This window comes from Pseudophryne corroboree, chromosome 1 (genome assembly GCF_028390025.1).
Source record: "Pseudophryne corroboree isolate aPseCor3 chromosome 1, aPseCor3.hap2, whole genome shotgun sequence".
NCBI lineage: Eukaryota > Metazoa > Chordata > Amphibia > Anura > Myobatrachidae > Pseudophryne > Pseudophryne corroboree.
This window is the reverse complement of record NC_086444.1, coordinates 379010296-379026614: the sequence shown is the minus strand read 5'-3', so window position 1 is coordinate 379026614 and position 16319 is coordinate 379010296. Positions and strand designations below refer to the sequence as shown.

Sequence of the window (16319 nt, the reverse complement as noted above, 5' to 3'; positions counted from 1 at the left end):
ATTACATCCAATCACATATTCAATTCGATAAATATAATATCTAGATAGACTTCAAAAAAAATATATAAATTTGGTTGAAATTAGATGATGTTACGTTCCCTATTTTCAATCAAGAATGGTGGAACCTTATAGTCTACCTCTGTTTATACATGTCACCAAAAAGAGGACTTAGGAAAAATTTCAAATCCTGAATGATACTATTCCTTTTTACAGGAACAAGTGCAACCTCACTGAATACCAACTACAGCTTTAGTTGGTATTCAGTGAGGTTGCACTTGTTCCTGTAAAAAGGAATAGTATCATTCATGATTTGAAATTTTTCCTAAGTCCTCTTTTTGGTGACATGTATAAACAGAGGTAGACTATAAGGTTCCACCATTCTTGATTGAAAATAGGGAATAGTTTCGTTCAGGATTTGACATTTTCCTAAGTTCTCTGTTTGGTGACATGTATAAACAGAGGTAGACTATAAGGTTCCACCATTCTTGATTGAAAATAGGGAACGTAACATCATCTAATTTCAACCAAATTTATATATTTTTTTTGAAGTCTATCTAGATATTATATTTATCGAATTGAATATGTGATTGGATGTAATCATTGGATATTCTAAACCTTTCTAATCAATGGTAATCACTCCTACTATAAGAACTGATTCCAAACCCCTGATGAAGTCCTAACGGACGAAACGCGTTGGGTTTTGCAACGTCTGGTTAACAAAGTCCTTATCACAAACATCTGGTTGGAGATACATCCATTTCGAGTTCTGACTGTGATCACCTGGCTGTAAAATCCTCACATCCAACTGTAATTTATGTATAAGATTGTAATATTGTTTTATATGAATTTTTAGAAGGTTGTGTCAATAACGAACGCTTAGGATAAATATCGTTTGTTTCTGTACAATAAAAACTTTTAATTATTGTCATACAAAAGGCATATTGGCTCCCACGAGAATCCATTTCTATTTGTAATATATATATATATATATATATATATATAATGTCATTCTGTGTTTTCTTTGACCACTCAAGACTGCTCTCTGTGTAAATACATACTCATTATCCACCGCAAGCAAAAGACAGAAAAATAGACATGACTCAAATTCACTTTCCTGCAGAACACTAATAAAGTGAGATAAATGTTGAGGTTGTTGTCCTTAAATGAATCATGCATGGAGGTTTCCAGCTATTAAACTCTGGCATGTGCAAAGTGTTAACAATTAGGTGGGGCGAGATGGATAATGATCTGATAGATGTCATTCAGTGCTGTGTTCATCTACATCACTTCAGTTCTTCTTTGCAGTAAATATATCACACAAAAAATAAAAAAAAACACAAACAAAAAAAAGTGTAATAGTTCAATCGGAATTCCACCCAAGTGATTTCAGTGAAGAAGGATTGCACAGTAGATGCTGAATCAGAAGGATAGCTAAAATACAGTAGGTGCTCTCACTTTATGCTAAAGACCCATCACTAAACCATTTTCTATTTCTAGAATTTTCAAAGGCGCCAGAAGTTGAATATCACAGCATGAAAATGAGAATAGTAGGACAAATAGTACAGTACCAGTATGTATAGTATAAAAATGTTTTTTTTACAATAAAATAAGTAACAAATACAGCATAGCACAGAATCCGGTCAGAAGTGGGGTTTAGGTTTAGGCACCCTGGGGAGGGTTAGGGTTAGGCTACGGGGCTTCAAGATTAGCTTTTATGCTGCGGGAAGGAGGGACCTAACCTTAGGCACCACCAGGGAGGGTTTGGGTTAGGCTTTGGGGCTAGAAGATTAGCTTTTAGGCTGCAGGAAGGAGGGGTTAGGTATAGGAACCACCAGGGAGGGTTCGGGTTAGGCAGAGCCGGCCCTCACCTATACGATGCACTAGGCAAAATTTTGCCTGGTGCCCCCTAGCACCACCACTAGTTCCGACTCTGACCCTGCACCCCTTTCCCAACACCATCACCCCTCACCCATAACAGTCCTCATTTTGGTGTTCCTACCCCCTATATGTTAAATAGGAACAGTGCGCACATTCGGTGCTCAGCCCAAAAAGGGGTGTGTTCTTGCTGGGAAGGGGCATAGCCACACAATAGTCCGCCCAATTCAAATTATGCCACACAGTAGTGCAATTTTATTCACATTTTATCATGCGATAGTGTCCCTAATTCACATTACACCGCACAGTAGTACTACTTTACCTTATATACGTTACTCCTCACAGTAGTTCCCTTATTCACATCACACTGAATTGCTCCTTATATACATTACATCACACCATATTGCTCTTTATTCACATTAGACCACACAGTAGTGCCCTTTCTATACATTATGCTACACAGTAAAGCACCTTATACACATAATGCCACACATCAGTAATGCCTTTATACACATAATAAGCGCAGTAATTACACATATGGCAATTATTATTAATGTCCTTATAAACATAATGCACCTTAGACATTATGCCAACCTTTATTAATGCCCTAATACACATAATGTCCCTTACACACATGCCGCACATTATAATGCCCTTATACAAATAATGACACACATAGTGCCCCTTACACATATGCTGTACATTATTAATGCATATATACACATAATGACACACATAGTGCCCCTTGCACATATGCCACACATTAAAATGCCCTGTACACATAATGACACACATAATGCCCCTTACGCAGAACACTATTGCAGAACCAACCAACCCGCACACAGCAATCACATGGCTGCTAACACTGTGACCTCTGCCTCTGCTTGAATACAGATGTGTCCTCATACATCCTGCCTCAATAAGCCATGCAGCAGGAGATGCCTGGTATGAGTCAGCTGGCAGCTCCCAACCAGCTCTGCTAACGTCGGGCACCTTTTTTTTTATGAAACTGCATCTTATTTGCATTACTATGTGTCTAGGATGCACAAGTGATATGCGGCATGCCTATATTATGTGTGCGACTGTGACTGTATCTGCATACGAAATACTACGTTACAGTGATTTCCAGGAATACACTGTAACGTAGCATTTTGTATGCAGATACAGCCGCAGTCACACACAGAATATAGTCATGCCACATATCACTTATCATTTTAATCAGCAGAAGCTTCTTGTGCCCCAAGGCATACCAAATGCCCATGGCATTTGCCTATGCTTAGGGCCGGCTCTGGGGTTAGGCTGCAAGGGGGTGTGGGGGGGGGGGTTAGGTTTCGGCTGCAGTAAGGTAGGTTTGGGGTTAAGGGGCATTGGGGAAAGGTAAGTATACTTACCTGGCCCCGTCAGGACTCTTATCATCAGGATGCTGCAGTCGGTATTCTGACTGCCAGCATCCCGATCGCCAGCATATCAGACCCAACCCCATAGCACAGTGGTTCCCAAATATGGTCTTCAAGGCATCCCAACAGTCCAGGTTTAAAAGATATTCATGATTGAGCACAGGTGAATTAATTAGAACCTCAATCATTTTGACTTGAGAATCTGTGCTCAGACATGGATATCCTTAAAACCTGGATTGCCTTGAGGACAGCATTTGATACCCACTTGCATAGTATATTCACCAGCAGAAATACAATTGTCCATTTGAGATTTAACGTATATAAAAGATTATAGAAATCTCAGTACTGTATAACTATTAACCAGAATGGAGTTTTTATGATGGTAAACACAATTATTATGATTAAAGGACACCAAAGCAGCTGCTCCCATTTCCATACTTATTGTACTTTTTTTTAAAATACATCAAATTATTCTACAGTATGTTTTTTTATATCGAATTTTGAGATATGTTTCCTCTAAAAAAAAAAAATAACTGAAATGTTGTTGAGGAGAACGGCCCTGAGGGAAATCTATTATCTTTCTTACTTGGTCATAGTCAGGTGTATAAAGTGTCATCATATTTATTTCACATAGCATCAGTGTTTCAGTGCACTGTTTTTCTTTTTCACAATGTATTATTTGAGATTGGATTAAGATGTCAGATACTGCCCCATATTATCCATGGTGCATCCTCCTGCAGCATCTAGAATTCTAATATTAGATGTTATATTAGCAACTGAAGTATTATTATTCTAGATTTGTTTAAGGCATTCAGGCATATTAGTCCCTGCCACAGTAGCACTTACAGTCAAACTCCAGATCACACACAAAGCAAAAACAATGTGACCAGTATATTCTTGGAACATGGCAGGAACCCAAAGCACTCTGAGGATCCCATGTGAACACAGAAGGAATATACAGAATTCATGCAGATATGACCTTGGTCAGAGTGTAATCCAAAGTCCCAAGTTTCCAAGTCAGCAGTAGTTATCACCATATTGATGGAAAAGGGTGACAGGGAGAGGTGGAAGGTGATGTGGTAAGGCATTAAATGACATGAAGAGGCAGAGGTTGACAGGAAGAAGGTGACAGAAAGAGGCAGAGGGTGCAAGATAGAGAGAAGCAGGGGCTGGCTGGCAACTTTCAGCCTGTGGGGCAGACTCAAGCAAGTGGCCCAGCTTTTCACAGGGAATGCAATGCAAAAATGGCCCTGGAACACTTAAATTGCTCTGGCTCGGGGGGCAGATGGCACCTGCCCCCCTGCCTAGCCAGCCCCTGGGCAGAAGGAGGCAGAGGGTGACAAGTAGAAGCAAAGAATGACAGGAAGAAACAGGGTGTTGTGGAGAGTAAGATGGTGAGGCAGAGGATGACATGTGAATGGTATTAGGGAGAGGCAGAGGATGACAGGGAGAGGGTGGCAGAGAGATGAATAGGGTGACAGGGAGTGGGCGAAAGGGAGAGGCAAAGAGGGTGACAGGAAGAAGCAGACAGTGACAGGCAGAGGGTGACATGGAGAGACAGGGGTGACAGGAGAGAGGCAGTGGTTGATGCCAGAGAGAGGAACAGGATGACAGGGAGAGGCAGTGGGTAATAGAAGGAGGGTTACTGGAGAGGCATTGAGTGGCACCAGAGAGAGGCCGTGAGTGACAGTGAGAGGATGACAGGCAGTGGGTGAAAGGGAGAAGGTGACAGGCAGTATGTGACAAATATATTGCAATTTACTTACCCCAGTTGCAAGGAAAGCCTCAGTCAGAGAGGAAGCCATGATCGGAGCAATAAGAAGAGGAGAGGGGTGGAGCTGGGAGGAGAGGGGATTGCAGAGCCTTTTCTCCCTCCAGCAGCAGTGTCTCTACATTCAGACAGCAGCTCAGTCATAGCTGCTCATTCTTTGGTACTGGGGGGACTGGCAGCCCACTCAGCAGGGGTGGGTGGCTACATATAATGAGTCATTCTGACTCATAATGCTGCCAGCTGAGGGGCCCCTTCACTGTGGAGGGCTGCTGAGCAATGTACCAGCTGCACAGCTGCGACTTACACCTCATACCTTTGCTCCAAAGAAACTGTAATCTAATTTTAACACAGGAAATCTCAGTGGTGGTAGTGTATAATGGTACATGGACTGAAAAAGTAAAATGTCTCCCAGCTCTAACAGCACTATGTGCAAGAATTTTTAAAGTGCCCCCATCAAACTACATTTATCAATAATCCTTTTATTATTAACAGAAAAAAAATTACTTGCTTTTAATTTTAGAAAACTTTTTGACAAATAAAGACAAAAAAATACAAAGGCTCATATAGCCCCTGACTGCAGTGTTCCATATGTCTCCTATGTCACTTCCAGCCTCATGCCTCTTGCGACCCCTTCCATTCTCATGCCTCCTGCATCACTTCCAGCTTCATGCCTTCTGTATCCATAGCAGCCTCTTGGCCTTCTGTGTCCCTTCCAGCCTCATGCCCCCTGCGTCCCTTTCAGCCACATGCCCCCTACCTCGCTTCCAGACTCATGCCTCATAGATTCTGTGTCATAACATACCTTTCCGCAGCCCCTTCTTACATACCTCCTTGCCTTCAGGCTTCCCCTGCCTGCTTTTCTTCACAGCTGAGTGGCTCCTCTTCCCTTCAGTGGCCCAATGGGTTGACATCAAGAGGTTTTGTATGCTGCTCAGCACAGCAGAGAAATCTGCATGTTACAGGCTGGCAGAGGGGGAGGCGGCCGCAGCCATACAGACAGCTGTGCAATGTGCTTCATCTTTTGTGAATAATGGTGCACAGCAGGCACTTTAACCTTTCTGTGGTGTAGGGGTCAGTTGGGCTGCAGTGCCCCTTTAGCTTTGGCACCCCAAATCAGCCACCCTGCTAGAATGTGTTTTCATTTGGCCCTGCTTCAGTTTTCCAACTCCAATACTCAACGAACCCTTATATAGTATATCTTCCAGGCTTCCTTACAAAAAAGCTAATGAATTATTGCCACATGTGGATCTTATAAAATATGTCAGTCAGCGACTCAGCAATGAGTGCACCAGTGCTCGTGCACAGACTATGGGACACATGCACTGTTAAGGGTACCTAGGACTGTAATTTGGAAGCACTGATCCAGAATATAATGTTTGGGCTACATTCTGTCCTTCTGCAACATCAGGGCCACCAAGCGGGGTGGTAGCGGGTACTAATTACCTGGGCCCGACTTGTTGGAGAGGTCTTCAGGGGCCAAAGTATGTGCAATCAACCTACCCTATCCTCTTACCCAACAGCAGTAGCAGCCTGTCTCCCCAGCTCAGCTGCTGTGTACTGGGTTGAGGTAAGGCCAGAGAGGCTGCTGGATTTGACCCTGGCTCGTTCATCACGGAGTGCTGCTTCATGGTACTAAAATACCTTATTTTCCCCATTTTCTTCAACGGGGATGGGCCAAGCTTCCCATGATTAGGGCATACCACCAAAATATTACCCATGCCCAGCACTGAGCAAAATATACACTGACACATTTATAATGGGTGCACACACACTGCATACCCTGCACCCATTTTTTTCAATACTTACCCTCCGGAGTGCCAAATTGGCAGCAGCAGTACTGCAGAAATCACTAACAAATTCCTGATGTTTTGCACATGTGTAGTAAGAAAATCACTGTGTCACGATCCATGCAGTTTCTCCCCCATGCCTGGGGTGGGGCTCTCTGCTCTGGGGCTCAGCACTCTCTGCTCTGTATCTGCAGCTTGGTAATTAGCTGTTACCACAGCTGTGAGCAGCACCTGAACTCACTATATAGGCCAGCCACACAGGCTCCCAGTTGCCAGTTCATCGTGCTAAGGTTGTCTCAGTTCCTGGTCCTGGTTATGCTGGTCTCTACTGCTGAAATCACCCATAGTACTGCCAGGCTCCAACAGCTATCCTGTGATCCTGCTACAGTGCAATCCTGTTATCCTGGTATGTTGCATACTCTACCACAGTGCTATCCTGTGATCCTGCTACAGTGCAATCCTGTTATCCTGCTACGTTGCATACTCTACCACAGTGCTATCCTGTGATCCTGCTACTGTGCAATCCTGTTATCCTGCTACATTGCATACTCTACCACAGTGCTATCCTGTGATCTTGCTACAGTGCAATCCTGTTATCCTGCTATGTTGCATACTCTACCACAGTGCTATCCTGTGATCTTGCTACAGTGCAATCCTGTTATCCTGCTATGTTGCATACTCTGCCATAGTGCTATCCTGTGATCCTGCTACAGTGCAATCCTGTTATCCTGCTACGTTGCATACTCTGCCACAGTGCTATCCTGTGATCCTGCTACAGTGCAATCCCGTTATCCTGCTACGTTGCATACTCTGCCACAGTGCTGTCCTGTGATCCTGCTACAGTGCAATCCTGTTATCCTGCTATGTTGCATACTCTACCACAGTGCTATCCTGTGGTCCTGCTACAGTGCAATCCTGTTATCCTGGTATGTTGCATACTCTACCACAGTGCAAACCTGCATTCTCTGCTCAAGTGCATCCTGCTACGGTGCTAACCTTCTACAGTGCAATCCTGCAATCCTGCATTCCCTGCTCAAGTGCATCCTGCTACAGTGCTAACCTTCTACAGTGCAATCCTGCAACCCTGCATTCTCTGCTCAAGTGCATCCTGCTACGGTGCTAACCTTCTACGGCAACCCTGCATTCTTTGCTCAAGTGCATCCTGCTATGGTACTATATCTGCTACAGAACAATCATATTACAAGTACTTTCAGAGTCCACAGTGTCTCAAGTGTTTCCACAGTCTACACCGTTTTCATGTAATCACAGTCTTCAGTGTGTCCGTGTGCTCAGTCTCCTGGCATCCCGTGTACTCAGTCTCCTGGCATCCCGTGTCCCCTCAGTTCCCAGCATCACAAGTGAGTTTTCAATCCCAGTATCACTAGTGTGTTCCCAAGTATCCAGTACTGCCAAGTACTTCCCAGACTCCCAGCATTGCAAGTGCAATTCCAGTTCTCCCTTTCATTTTGTGTTCTCTAATCACTCCTGATTAATACTTATTGTTTACAGTTGTACACTGCTTTACCCTGTATGAATAAACTTACTATTGTACAGTGAACATCAGTCCCTGTGAATATGTTCATACAAAGGGAATTCCAAACGCATTCTGACACACTGGGAAAATGGCTGCGGTGCCATTTTCCCAGAGATCTGCGCATTTGCACTAGACTCAATGACCCTAGTGCCCAGAGTCTTTACAGCGCTGCCGACTAGAGAGGACGAGGTCCAGATGGAGTTTGCACACAGGACTCCTACTCTCTAGAAGCGCCCCCGAACATATATCATTGTTTTCTTGAAGTCTTTTCAAACAGTCCATCTGAAATTCGGCAGGGTACAGTGGCAAACGCAGGATTTGCATGGGGGGGGGTTTCCAGAACTGGGTGGAGCCAAGCACGGGGGTGGGGATTGAGGTGACCCAGTATATGATGGGTCCGTAAAACTAGTGTGTGTGTGTGTGTGTGTGTATGTGTGTATATATATATATATATATATATATGCATATATATATATATATATACTTATCTACACACATATATATACCGTATATACACCTCTATATATATATATATATACACACACACACATATATATATGTATATATATACATACATAGCATATTGAACATGCATATACGTATATACAGTACACATATATATATATACACCCATGTTTATATATATCATATGTGTGTGTGTGTTTATATGTATGTATATACATGTGTATATAATGTATGCACATGGATATATATGTACTATAATTAAAATAAAGTAAACTTTTATTAAGCACTTATAAGTACCACCAGGAAGACAGCAGGCATAATAATAGTCATGCAGAAAAAAAACTTAAAAAAAAAAAAAAAAAATTATTTTTTTTATTTTTTTGGTGAGGGGGGTTTCTGGGTACTCGGAAACCCCCCCTGCGTGCGCCACTGGGGTATTATGCTGAATATTTCCACATGCCACATTCTCGTATTGAATTTTAAATCTTGCTGGTTAAATGTTCCTAAATCACTGCATTTTTACCTGGGAATTTATAAGCCTTACAGACCTGTTCTTCCTTCAAATGAAAAATGTGACAGCTCAGTATGGTGCAAAGCTATAGAAATTTGTTTCTCTAGAAATATGTCTGCCTTGGACAAATAGTTTCAAGGACAGAACTAGTAACTTTTAAATAAACTTTGCAGCCCTGAGTTAAAAAAAAAAAAAAAAAAGAAAAGATAAAAAAGTAGGAAATACAATAGATTATTTTATAATATTAAAAGCAATTTCAAAGGAGAAATATTTTTCACAAATGTATTACCAATTTAAAAAGGTTTCACATTTATTAAAATGGAAATGGATATTTGGAGTCAGATTTACCTTAAAAAAAAAAAAAATCAACCGATTGTTTAAACATATTTAAACAATTTAATTAAAATCCCCTAAAGGTAAAAGAACAAAACAGTTCTCCACTCTTTTCACTGCTTATACAGTACATCTCCTGCCAGGGACATCCTAAAGCCAGAGGGGACCTGTGTGCAGCACCCCAGCCACACATCTTAACTTGCACCTGCAAGCGGGTCCCTCCTCCTCCACAGTGCCATCTTTCCAGTGATATTCGGGAAAATGCATGTGCATAAGAAAGCACTGGGAAGATGGCGCTGTGCAGGGGAAGGGACACACCGTAAGTATACCCTGGGTGCAGGGTGGGGATCTCTTTGATTCACTGGCCTGAACCTGTGCACCTTATAAATACCATGGTGTGAGGGAAATGGAGAATGGGATGGTGTGAGCACTGAAGAATCCCAATTAGTAAGATAGGTTTTAGTATAGAACTATTCACATATCATACATTTCTCATCAATTTCCTTGGGGATAACTCTGTGTAGGTGCTCCCTGAGAGTGAGTAGTAGTAAGACAGAACTATCCAAGAACGGATATGAGAAGAACTCCCTTACAGGGGCAGTACCCATGCAAGAGAGTTCTTCTTATATCCTTTCTTGGATAGTTCTATCCCATTATATATATGCATATGACTGCAGCCTAAATATTAAATGTCCAACATGCTCTGACGGCTCTATCCTCTGTGACAGGAGCCAAGAAATGTAGGATAATGTCACACTGCAGCACCCGACACCTGTCACTGCGGAGGAGCCGACATTTTGCTATCTCCCTTCTGACGCTGACAACTATGTAGCTTTGACCTTCACTGTGCTTGCTGCCATAGTTAACGATCTGAAACGGTCTTTTTCCTGACACCGGGAAGTTGGGTAAATATCTAGGAGTTCACATTTCTAAAGATCTATACCAACTGTTTCCCTCAACTTTTACTCCCCTTTTACAGGACATTTGGTCAGACAATCATTAGTGGCGCTCCAAGCGCATTTCCTGGAGTGGTATAATGTAGTGAAAATGAACCCTCTAACCAAATTTTTTTTTACCTATTGCAGCCTCTCCTAATTCATATTTCCTCGGCATGGTTTCAGGCAATTCCGTGTCTTGTACGCCAATATGTCTTAGGCCACTCACCACCTCGCTTTAAACATAATACAGTACATCGTCGTAAATACATGGGTGGATAACAACTTCCCCATATACTCAGCTGTTACCAAGCCGTATTACTGAACCGTGTCTTGGAATGGACCGGGGCTAAGGATACTAAACCATGGGTCATGCTGGATGAATGTTGCATCGCCCATTAAACGCCCATGCCTCCATATAACGTCGACAATGCCTCCATATAACGTACAAGAAGAGAGAGCACTCACCAGGCTTCAGCACATAAAAACTTGAAACTTTAATTCATCCCATTAAAAATCACGGTCGACGTTTCGGCTCATGGCAAAGCCTTTCTCAAGACCATAGCAGTGCTCAGGGCACCCAAACAGTAAAATGCAGAGCAACCAATACTTACCCCACCAGTGGCTCTATATATACCAGGTCATCCCTCATTCCAAATTCCCGCGTCTGACATCACCGGAAGTGACGTTGCGCGGTATCCAGACCAATCGATCACATCAAATATTAAACTAATATTCCATACCAGTGCATTAGTGTACTCATCCATACCATACATGTGTCTATAAACTCATAGCAGCCCGCATTCATTCACCACCCATGGCAGCACCGCCGCTCACGCTGGTGTACTGTATACGACTTCCGGTCCCTGGAACACAGGAACAGGAAGTTATATGGTTACATAGTTAGTGAGGTTGAAAAAAGGCAAAATGCCCATTGGGTTGGTATTAAGCAGTGCACATTATAATGCACCAACCAAAATAATGGTTTAAAGAGTCCACCATTATCACCTTCTCCGGCAGGGAGTTCCAAATCCTTATTGCCCTTACGGTGAAGAACCCTTTCCTACGTTGTGTATGGAATTTTCTCTCCTCTAGCCTCAGTGAGTGCCCACGTGTCCTATACAGAGTTTTATTAGTAAACAAATCCCCTGCTAACTCTTTGTATTAACCCACTTACATATTTGAAGATATTAATAATGTCTCCTCTTAGTCTACTCTTTTCAAGGGAATACAAATTTAACCCAGTAAATACTCCAGTGTATCTACCCTTTAATCAGTTTAGTAATGCGCCTTTGAACTCTTTCGAGCTACCCGATATCTTTTTATAATATGGTGCCCAAAATTTAACACAATATTCCAGATGCGGACGTACCAATGATTTATACACAGGCAGGATTACATCCACGTCCCTTGACTCAATACCCCGTTTTATGCATGCAAGGACTTTACTTGTCTTCTTTGCTGCATTTTGACATTGTGACATTTTGTACTGATATTAAGCCTATTATCTATGAGCACCCCCAAATCTGTTTCCACCACAGTTACCCCTATCTTTTTCCCCATTTAGAGTGTAGGATGCAAGTTTGTTTCTAATCCCAAAGTGCATAACTTTGCATTTTTCAATATTGAATCTCATTCCCCATTTAGACGCCCAAGTGTCAAGTTTAAATAAGTCATTCTGTAAAGACTCCACATCGATTTCTGAATGAATTACCTTACACAGTTTAGTATCATCTGCAAAGATTGACACTGTGCTTTCCAAGCCTATTCCTAGATCATTAATAAATATATTGAACAGTAGCGGGCCAATTATGGACCCTTGTGGTATTCCGCTAACTACTGGTGCCCAGCTGGAGAACATCCCATTAACCACTACTCGTTGTACCCTGTTATCCAGCCAATTTCCTATCCATGTAGTATTTCCTAGTCCAAGTTCCCTTAATTTGATGATCAGTCTCTTGTGAGGCACGGTATCGAAGGCTTTTGCAAAATCTAAAAAGATCACATTCACTTTACCCTGGTCGAGATTATCGCTCACTTCCTCCTAGAAGTTAATTAAGTTAGTTTGACATGATCTATCCCTTAAAAACCCATGCTGACTGTTGCTAATACACTTAGAATTCCGCAGATAATCCTCTATGCTATCCCTCAAAATTCCTTCCAATATTTTACCCACTATAGAGGTTATACTAACTGGTCGATAGTTCCCAAGATGATTTTTAGATCCCTTTTTAAATAATGGCACTACCTCAGATATGCGCCAATCCCTCGGTACCATACCTGATCTAATTGAACTATAGAAAATCAAGTATAAGGGTTTTGCCAGCTAAGCCCTAAGCTCCATAATAACCCTCGGGTGAAAGCCATCTGGGCCCAGTGATTTATTAATCTTTATGTTGCTTAGTCTCTCCAGGACTAATTCCTCACTTAAACAGGTATCTAGCCACAAATCATTATCATCTCTGTCGTTATGCACTACTGTCACCGTCTGATCCTCCCTGGTGAATACTGATGAAAAAAAATTGTTCAGTATATTCACTTTTATTTTGTCATCGTTTATCAAAGCTTCCAGTTCATCTTTTAAAGGGCCTACATTCTCCTTTGTTAACCTTTCACTATTTATGTATTTATAAAACTTTTTAGGATTGGCTTTACTCTCTATAGCTATTTTCTTTTTGTTTACAATTTTTAGCTGCTCTAATTACCTTTTTGCATCTTTTATTGCATTCCTTGTAATACTGGAATACCTCATCTCCTCCAATTGATTTAAATGCTTTGAAAGCACGCCTCTTATTAGCCATTTCTTTTTTTACCTTCTCATTAAGCCACATTGGTTTGTGTTTAGTACTCCTGCGTTTATTGCCGTTGGGTATGAATTTGTGAATATTGCTATCAAGCAACTCTTAAAAAGCATCCCACATTTCCGAAGTGTCCATTACCCTGAAACAAAACTTCCCAGTCAATGTTGTTTAGTGCCTGCCTCAGCCTATTGAAGTTTAGCTTTTCTAAAGTTTAATGTTTTGGTTGATCCCTTATAGCTTTGTTTTTTTAAACTAATGTCTAATGAGATCATATAGTGGTCACTGTTTCCCAAGGTCTCCCCAACTGTGATGTTTGATATAATGTCCACATTATTGGTAATAACTAGGTCCAGAATATTTTTACCTCTGGTTGGGTACTCAACTAACTGAGACAAGTACTGATCTTTTAATGTGTTTTGAAACCTGCTGCTCCTAGCTTTTACACACAAATCGTTTCTCCAATTTATATCAGGATAGTTGAAATCCCCTATCACTAGGATGTCCCCCATTCCCGCAGCTTTCTCAATTTGCTGCCAGAGTTGTTCCTCGTCCTGTACGCTAATATATGGTTGTTTGTAGCACGTGCCAATGACTAGTTTTATTTGCTTCAATGCCCCCGCTTGCGATCACAACCTATAGCGATTCCACGTTATCTCCAGTCCCCTCGTAAAAAAAAACATATATTATGCTTGGCCTTAGAGATGGTTTTACATAGAGACATACCCCTCCTCCCCTTTTGGTAGCCCTATCTCTCCTGAAAAGTGTATAACCCTCCAAATTTGCAACCCAGTCGTGGGAGTCGTCCCACCACGTTTCCGTAATACCTATAATATCATATTGATTTTTTGATACAAGCCATTCCAATTCCCCCATTTTACCTGATAGGCTTCTTGCATTTGCAAGCATACATTTTAGCTTAATATTACCCTTGCCAGTTTGTTTTAATGGAATGTTATCCTCATTTACAAGTGCCTTTCTAAAATTACATTTGCCGAATGTTATTCTCCTCCCTCCCTTAGCACCCCCATCATACTTAATACAGCCTTCTTTACTACTACTACTATAAGACCTATTAGGTCTTTCTAAAAAAAAACCTCCCCCGATGAAGGTATTTTCCCTTATGCTATGGACATCATATTTTATATACCATACTGTAGGACCATAATCGTATATAATGTAGATAATAATGTCGGGATACCATGGGCAATACCTTTGTCGGTAATTTCTGTGTCAATACCCCCGCAATTACCCTTGCCAGCTGATCTTTCCCTCCCCCCTTTGCCACCCCCAATTTGTTCACTACCCCCATCCTTATGTTAGGCGCGGCGGTCTTCGGCCGTGCCCTGAATGAGCAGCGGTCACGGCCGCCGCACCTCTCTCCTTCCCTGTCCCCCGCACAGCGCCTAACAACGCCAGGACGCCGTGCGCACGATAGCCGCCGGGTCCCTGGCAACGCAGGACGCCGTGCGTGCATAGCAACGGGGACGTCACAGGTGGACCGCGTTCCCCGTTGCTAAGAATAGTTTATTAGGTTGCTCGTGCAGCAGGGCAGCTGCACGGCAACTAGTAATTAGGGTCTGGGGGCTGGTCCTGCTGGCCCTCCTGTTATTGGCCAGCAGGGCCTTTTTATGTGAGCCAGCACACTGCAGCCCCGCCGGTGATAGCTTCTTGTATGCTGTTCCTGCCTTGCAGAACTCTGTTCCTGTCAGCCGTGTTTGGTGGATCTTGCTCCCTGCCCTTTGGTACTTTGGAGGTCCGAAGCCGGTCCTGGGAATCCTTCTAGTCCTTGTGAACCTGTTTGTCATCTGGGGTTCTCGCCTGGTTTCGTGAGTAGCGGCTTCTGCCGCTTAGTGTTTACTTTACTGTGAATTGGTGCATTTGCGGAGGTTTCCGCTTTCACTGTCCTCCCCGGAACTCGGCGGTGCCGTGTAGGGAAGTGGACAGTGGTTTCTTTGTAGTTATTTTTCCTTTGGCGGCGTGCCGCACATACGTTTTTGTTTTTAGGTAGTTTATAGCCCCTAGCGTGGTTGTTTCAGTTAGAGGTCCCCTTGTTATTACCCTGTCTCAGTTCACGCCTTGTCTCTCTTTAAGACCTGAGGGGGCATCGGAGTTGGGCAGACCTAACCCGCCCTTCAAACGCGGCTGCCATGGGCCCAAGAAACCATAGTCGTTCAGGCGTGAATTGATAACACGGGTAAGACAACGGAGGTAGGGTGCTAGGGGCTATTTCCTTCCCATTTCCCAATCCCAGCATTCCGTCTTGGTGCTCAGGACTCACTACATAAGATCTTCCCTGTCCTGAGCATCAGGATCGTAACACCTTACTGTTCTCATTGACCCGTAACTTCTAGTTAAACCCTCTCCCCAGGCTCCTAGTTTAAAAACTCCTCCAACCTTCTAACCATCCTGCCCCCCAGCACCGCAGCCCCCTTCTCATTCAGGTGCAATCCATCGCGACAAAAAAGATGGCGCCTGACTGAGAAGTCCACCCAGTGTTCCAAGAACACAAACGCCTCTTTCCTACACCAGTCCCTAAGCCACACATTTACGTCCCTGATCTCCCTCTGTCTCTCTGGACTAGCGCATGGCACTGGTAATATTTCTGAGAATATTACCCTAGATGTCCTTGCCTTAAGTTTCTTGCCTAATTCCCTATAGTCTTTCTTAAGGACATCCCACCTACCACTAACTTTGTCGTTGGTGCTGACATGCACCAAGACCGCTAGGACTTTACCAGCTCCTCCCAACAATCTGTCTACCCGGTCCGCGATGTGCCGTACCCGAGCACCCGGGAGACAACAGACCATATGGTGATCACGGTCCCGGTAGCAGATTTCCCTGTTTGCCTTCCTGATAATAGAATCCCCTACCACCACAACCTGAGTAGGTACTTCACTATCTTTTTTCCCT

The 16319-nt window shown here is 42.9% G+C and overlaps 1 protein-coding gene across 5 annotated transcripts in view; it reads right to left on the bottom strand.

Annotated features, from left to right (window-relative positions):
- Positions 1-16319, bottom strand: part of LOC134886538 (uncharacterized) — a 417311-nt gene that overhangs the window by 195541 nt on the left and 205451 nt on the right. The window lies entirely within an intron of this gene.